This window comes from Pristiophorus japonicus, chromosome 17, assembly GCF_044704955.1.
Source record: "Pristiophorus japonicus isolate sPriJap1 chromosome 17, sPriJap1.hap1, whole genome shotgun sequence".
Lineage (NCBI taxonomy): Eukaryota > Metazoa > Chordata > Chondrichthyes > Pristiophoridae > Pristiophorus > Pristiophorus japonicus.
The window spans coordinates 43,914,422-43,920,421 of NC_091993.1; positions in this window are offsets into that span (position 1 = coordinate 43,914,422).

Here is a 6,000-nt window from a genome sequence, read left to right on the forward strand (position 1 = left end):
GCCCCGCCCAGGATCACTCCCCCTCCCCCCGCCCAGGATCACTCCCACTCCCCCTCCCCCGATGCCCCGCCCAGGATCACTCCCCCTCCCCCATGCCGCGGCCAAATCCCTTCCCCCCCCCCTTTCCCCCTTTTGCCTATTTTGGGTCTGCGAATTTCTGGACTTCAGACTCATTTCCAAACATAATACAAACGCATACATTACAATAATTTTGTTCTGATGGTCCCTAATACATGTGGAGGTATCGCATCGCCTTGGCTGCTTTCGTTCTGACAGCTTGCTGGTGATCTGACAGCAAGGCAATAATCTGCTCACAAATCTGAGCTGCAGACTGTGATGTGTAATAATGCGGTGGGGCATTGTACATGAGGAAAGCGAGGAATGTCAGTGCGTTCCCTCTGACCGCAGGAAGCACATTCCTTAGGAAGGCGGCACAGCTCCTTATGTACAAGGGGATCTGGTTGTCCAAGTCTTTGGCAATGTGCCTGGAGATGTTGCTTAAATAGTTCTCATAATCCAGGGTGGTGTTCTCCAAGGAAAGTTCTTGGAACATCTTGGATATGTTTGCTGACTCCATTACTGGAGCGTAGGAATTCAGCACGGATTTGCAGACGTTGATGTCTTCAATGCTCTCAGCGTTGAGATGTAGCAGCAAGCGGATCAAGGTGGACTTGATGTGCTCCATATGTGGAGGGTTCATTTCCACACTCCCAAATCTTATTAGCTTGCCAAGAACGTTAAACGCCGCAGCTCTCATTGTCTCATGCTGATGTTCCAAGTAAGGCTGAACTGCCAGTGCCACATCACCAAGAATGGGATTTGTATAATCCTCCTGGAGCTGACCCAGAAATTTGCACATGCTCGACATTGCCTCAACTGCAATGAGATTCTCAGGTTTGGACTTCTGGTCAATCACAGATAACATTGTGGACAACAGTTTGGTGCAGTATGTGTCTATCTGTTGAGAAGCTCCAATTGCAGCATTTCCCAAACCTTGTACAGCGAGCCATTGGACAATTGGGGACTCATCAAGCAAACATCGAAACAAACTCTCCAGAAGGGTATCCATCAGCAACAAGTCCCACACCACGGAATGATTTAAAAGCTCCCCAAAGAAGGCAGCTATTGTGATCCTCTGACTCTCTCCTATGTTGACAAGGCAAGGAGTGAGTTGCTCCACAATGCTGATCAGATGCGGGGCAGCACACGCGGTCAATGTGCTTGCCAGCAGTGTAAACCCCTCATGGTGCTTTCTTGGGCTCACAATGAGATCCCAACCTCCCATTTCTCTCATGATGCGATCATCTCCCTTTCCCTGTGACAGGACAGCTCGAAGAATCTCAGCTGAGTAATGGCAAGCGTCGGCATCATTCAGTCTTAGAGCAGGGCCGAAGGTGTTCCCTGCCTTTGGAATTGTCAGAAAGTTGGTCGGAAAGCGAACCCAGACACTGAAGCTGAGATGAATCAGAAGGGTGCTGACTAACTGGGGGTAGAGAATGTTTATCACGTGCCCTGAGTCAGGCTCACATACCACATCACGAAGAGCACAGAGGACAGCTAAAGACTGCTGAGTTGCTGAATCTTTTGTATCTGTGACATGGCAATATCTGCCGTCGTCATACAATGATTTGATGTTGTTCATTAAGAATTTGGCCGGTGCTAATGCATTACGTGTCAGGAGGGATCGCCATATGTCACAAATATATCCATCAAATGGAATGGGGTAAGTGAGGAGAGCGGACAAAACTGCTGGCAGATGGTGTGAGGCCAGAATGGAGATTGAATGCGTCACTGAATTTCTCACCCGCGGCTCAGTAATTGAACGCAAGTGACGGCTCAATACTTTGATTGTTCCCCAAACGTCTGCAAGGGTGGCTCCACGTGTTGTAATGAGGACATTTGTCACAATAGAAGCTGTGCAGGAAATGTTCCGGTGCTTGTCTGTCAGCCCTTTAAAGACCGTGAAGAGTAGAGTGTTCAACTGCTCATGGGCTATGCACTTGGATAAAACGTTACCGACAGCAGTGCACGTTTGAAAGAGGGCCTGACTGGTAAATTGCTTCAATCCGCCTTTGATGGCTTTCAGATGCTCCACTTCCTTATCTTGATGACCCACTGGAAAGCCTTCAAGGTGTAACTGGATATACAGCAATCCATACAAGCTTTTAATGACTGCCTCCCTTACAACATGCGATGGATCTGCACATTGAAGCCCCACACATCCAATAATCCTCACCAAGTTATGGGATGGCACCTTATTGCTAACTTGCAGTTTCTGCAGGTAAAATGTCACCAGCTGTAAAGTGCTCTCCATTGCTTTTTCTCGCTCATGGTCCTGTGTGGATTGGATCTCAGTCTCCATGGTTTTAAATACAGAATGAAGCCCATCAGGAGACAGATCCAAAAGTAAGTATTGCTTCAGGAGATCCTGCACAGAGGCCATTGTGTCGGTGTGAAGCTTCTGTCTCTCTGCCATGTCCATGTTTGTACTTTGGTCGGCAGTGCTGCTCTCCCAATCTGGCAAACTGAAGACACGATTCAAACAGATGCTAATCAGCTCAGTCTCACTGCTCAGTGAAGGCTGCAGTTTGATGAGGGCTGCACAGGCGTCCATGGCAGACTTTCGAACCCAAGTGCTCAATATCTCCTTTGGTTCGGCAGTGATCAGCTCCTGCATGCAGCTCAGCAATTCTGCCTTTCTGCTCAGAGTGTAGGGTGGGTGTTCTTCGCTGGGTTGGAGAGCTTTGGCCAACAGTGTCACAGTGTTTGTCAAACTTAATTTCAGTGTCAAGTCCTTCACCTTGGATTTCAGTCCAAACATCTTGGTGTTGAAAAGGCCCAACACATTGTGCAGAATGTCGGTCGCGATTCTGGGCAGAATGAGGTCCCGAGGACAACGTGACATAATCTGCCCATAGCATAAAATGAGCGTGCTTTTCACTTTCATTATGTGATTGTCAAACTGGTGAAAGGAACTTGATATGCACAAACGATTGAACTCCATGAAAGCCTTCAGTGTGGTGAGCGTGGTGTCTAAGTGTGTTACAGCACAGTCACCAATTCCAGCGGCTACCCTGTCTCTCGAAATCTTCATTGTGCTCAACGCTTTGAAGCATCTGATGAAGACTTTTACTGACGATGTCTTTGTCTTGGGTCAGTCGGAGCACTCTCCCTAAACACTTGTACAGAAAAGCCCTCTCTGTTGGATACAGGCGATAGGTGTGAATACAGTGGGTCATTTCTGCAATGAGCTGGGTGATCCACACCTTATCCGCGATTGATTCCAGAGTCTGGGACACAACCCCCAACAGTTTCTCTTCCCACTCATTCTGGAGATTGGGCTTCTCTAATTCTCCTCCAGAAAGTTACATAACATTGGGAATTCCTTGTCCCATACTCTCACTGTTGCTGGGTGGATGTCCATTGCCAGGAGATATAGTAAGCCAGGAACAGCTCTGCCTTTTCCATGGCACAGAGAAGAAGACACAATCAATAGCCGCGTCTGCAGTGTACGAGGCTCAGGAAGATTTGGATAGTCCTCGTAATTAAGAACAAATTGTGTATTGCTGGCCATCAGTCTCTTTATTCCAACGCAATATGAGGAATCACAAACTATTGTAAAGGCATCAGTGTACTTTACTTTGATCACAAACTCCAGTTAGTAGTACCAGAGGACATCGCCAATCGGTAAAGTTCCCACCATCAATTTCAGCAATCCTTTGCACAGTCTCCTTAAATCCTTATCCGTAACCACGGCCGCCATTACGCTGCAGAACTCCTCTTCGCTTTCAGTACTCTCCTCGTTCTCCTCGGTGGGCAGAGCACACAGTTGGATGATAAATTCCACCAGCTGCTTTCCTCCCTCTCGCTCCAAGTAATTGTGACTGGCCATGGTGTATATTACCTGGGCAAGGATTCCCTTCACTCTGTTACTCCCAGTTAAAAGTGGTCGTCACTCGCAATTCAGAATCTGATCCTTCTGACTCTCCATGTTTGAAGGGACAGTATCGAGAAGGTACTTCAGCACGGCCAGTGCCCCAAGTTGAATTTGCTCATTGTCAATTGCCAGTTGCATCTGAAGGATCTCTAGTATCTGGCTTGTAAATGCCGGAGCTAGAACTCTGAAGCAGCAAAGGATTTCATTTAGCTGCTTCTCAGAAAAGGTGTTTTGGGGTTGTTCCATCACAATACAGATCTGCTCATGTAAAGTGATCAGCAGAATCTGCAGTTGTGTCACGAGTACTTCACTGTTCCTCTCGATAGCAGTGCGCAGGACACTGCACAGACACCGAGTGACAGAAACATGGGGAAAGGTTTCCTGGTACACCAAGAGAAGGGTTGGAAATAAGCTGGGGAGCTCCTTGTCCAGTTTGTCATTGGGTAGTAGCTGGATTATCTGGGCTACTGTTTCTAGTATTGCTCTGCTCACCTTGGGCTCTTTCATGGGCAGCCAGAAATTCAAAAGCAGATCGTAAGCCGCAGAAATCTCATGAAAGAACATCTTCTTCTCAAGTTTAGGTTTTCTGGTCCCCTCTGGGTTTGACAGGTACATTTGAATGCTCTCACTAAAAAGCCCCAATGAAACACAGAGAGTCCACTTCATTTCCCCATCAGTTACTCTGTGCAGCGTGGGGAGCATGTTTCTCAAGACAGGCTTGAGCCGAGGTACCAAGCAATGCACGTTTGCTCTACACAGCCTTGCCAGTGTCAGCACCACGTAGAAATATGCTTGGGTCCATGGTTGGCACACCGACTCGATGTGCTTGCAAATTTCAGTGGGAAACCTGGCACCCAGACTAACCAGGAGGCAACTTGCCACTTCCTGATGGTCAACATGCTCGGATCTGATCATGTTCATCAAAGTCAAGTTGCTCAGTTTTTTAGCCAGCCGTGTGTGTAAGTGTCCAAGGTTATCCTTTATTACCAGCGTCATCGCCGTTAGTAAGGCCCAACGTGGGGCCGGCCGCAACTTGTTTTTGGTCAGATACTTATGGCAGTACGTAAGTACGTATTTATGATTGATCCTTCCCAGTTCTTGCAGTGACTCAGTTAATCTCATTGGAACAAAGTCATCTTCATCAGAAAGCAGACTGATAATCAAGGCCATCGAACACTTTATTCTGTTTGTCACCATTTTGCTGGAATTCAATCACTTCTCTTGTTTCACACAATGTGTCCTAGTGATAAACAGACTTGTAACAACACAGAGCTCTCTGCTTTTACTCACCGATTATCACCAGTATTGCTGCTGTTATGTTGTCGATTTGATATTTCGACCTTTATTTGTCTCCACCCTAACACGGGCTCTTTCTCTCCTGTGAATGGATCTTCTCACACACAGAGATGTCCGTCCTATGCAGATCTTTCTTTGTAGATTTCTAATTCGATGGTCTTGAATTAGTTTAATTCTTTAAAGCTTTTGGTTGATTGCTTTGAAAAAAATTCTTTGGAAAACTCTCTCCCTCCTTCTCCTCGTGGTCAAACACAAAGTTTAACTGATGGATGACCAAGCAGCCGACAGCTTTTTTTGAAAAAGGCACCGTGTCATTATTTCCTGCTTTTGTGAAGTCACAAATTTCATTGTGACGTCTTGTGACTCGAGCTGTCACATGACCAGCCAGGTGATGACCTCACTGGTGAGGGTGAGCTCACAATTGATTGAGTCGTGTATCTGTGGGTTGATTGTTATACTGCTTTTACAATGATTGTTCATAAAGCTAATGATCAATAATACAGATTGAAGTGTAGAATGTATCAATGTGTGTTGCTGACAGGGTGCATGGACCCTCCATGCCTCAGATTCCCATTATGAGCTCCCAACTGGTGAAGCTCAACACTGGGAGTCTGAGCCTGTAATATCTCCCTTACACAGCACCATTGCCGGGGTTCAGCTCCAAGCATTAACCATGGGCTATATGGATTGCAGTCAGGTGTATCAGTTATACCAGGGCCTCAATTCTTTCTCCGAGCGACTATTGACCACGCTGCCCACCTGCAGCA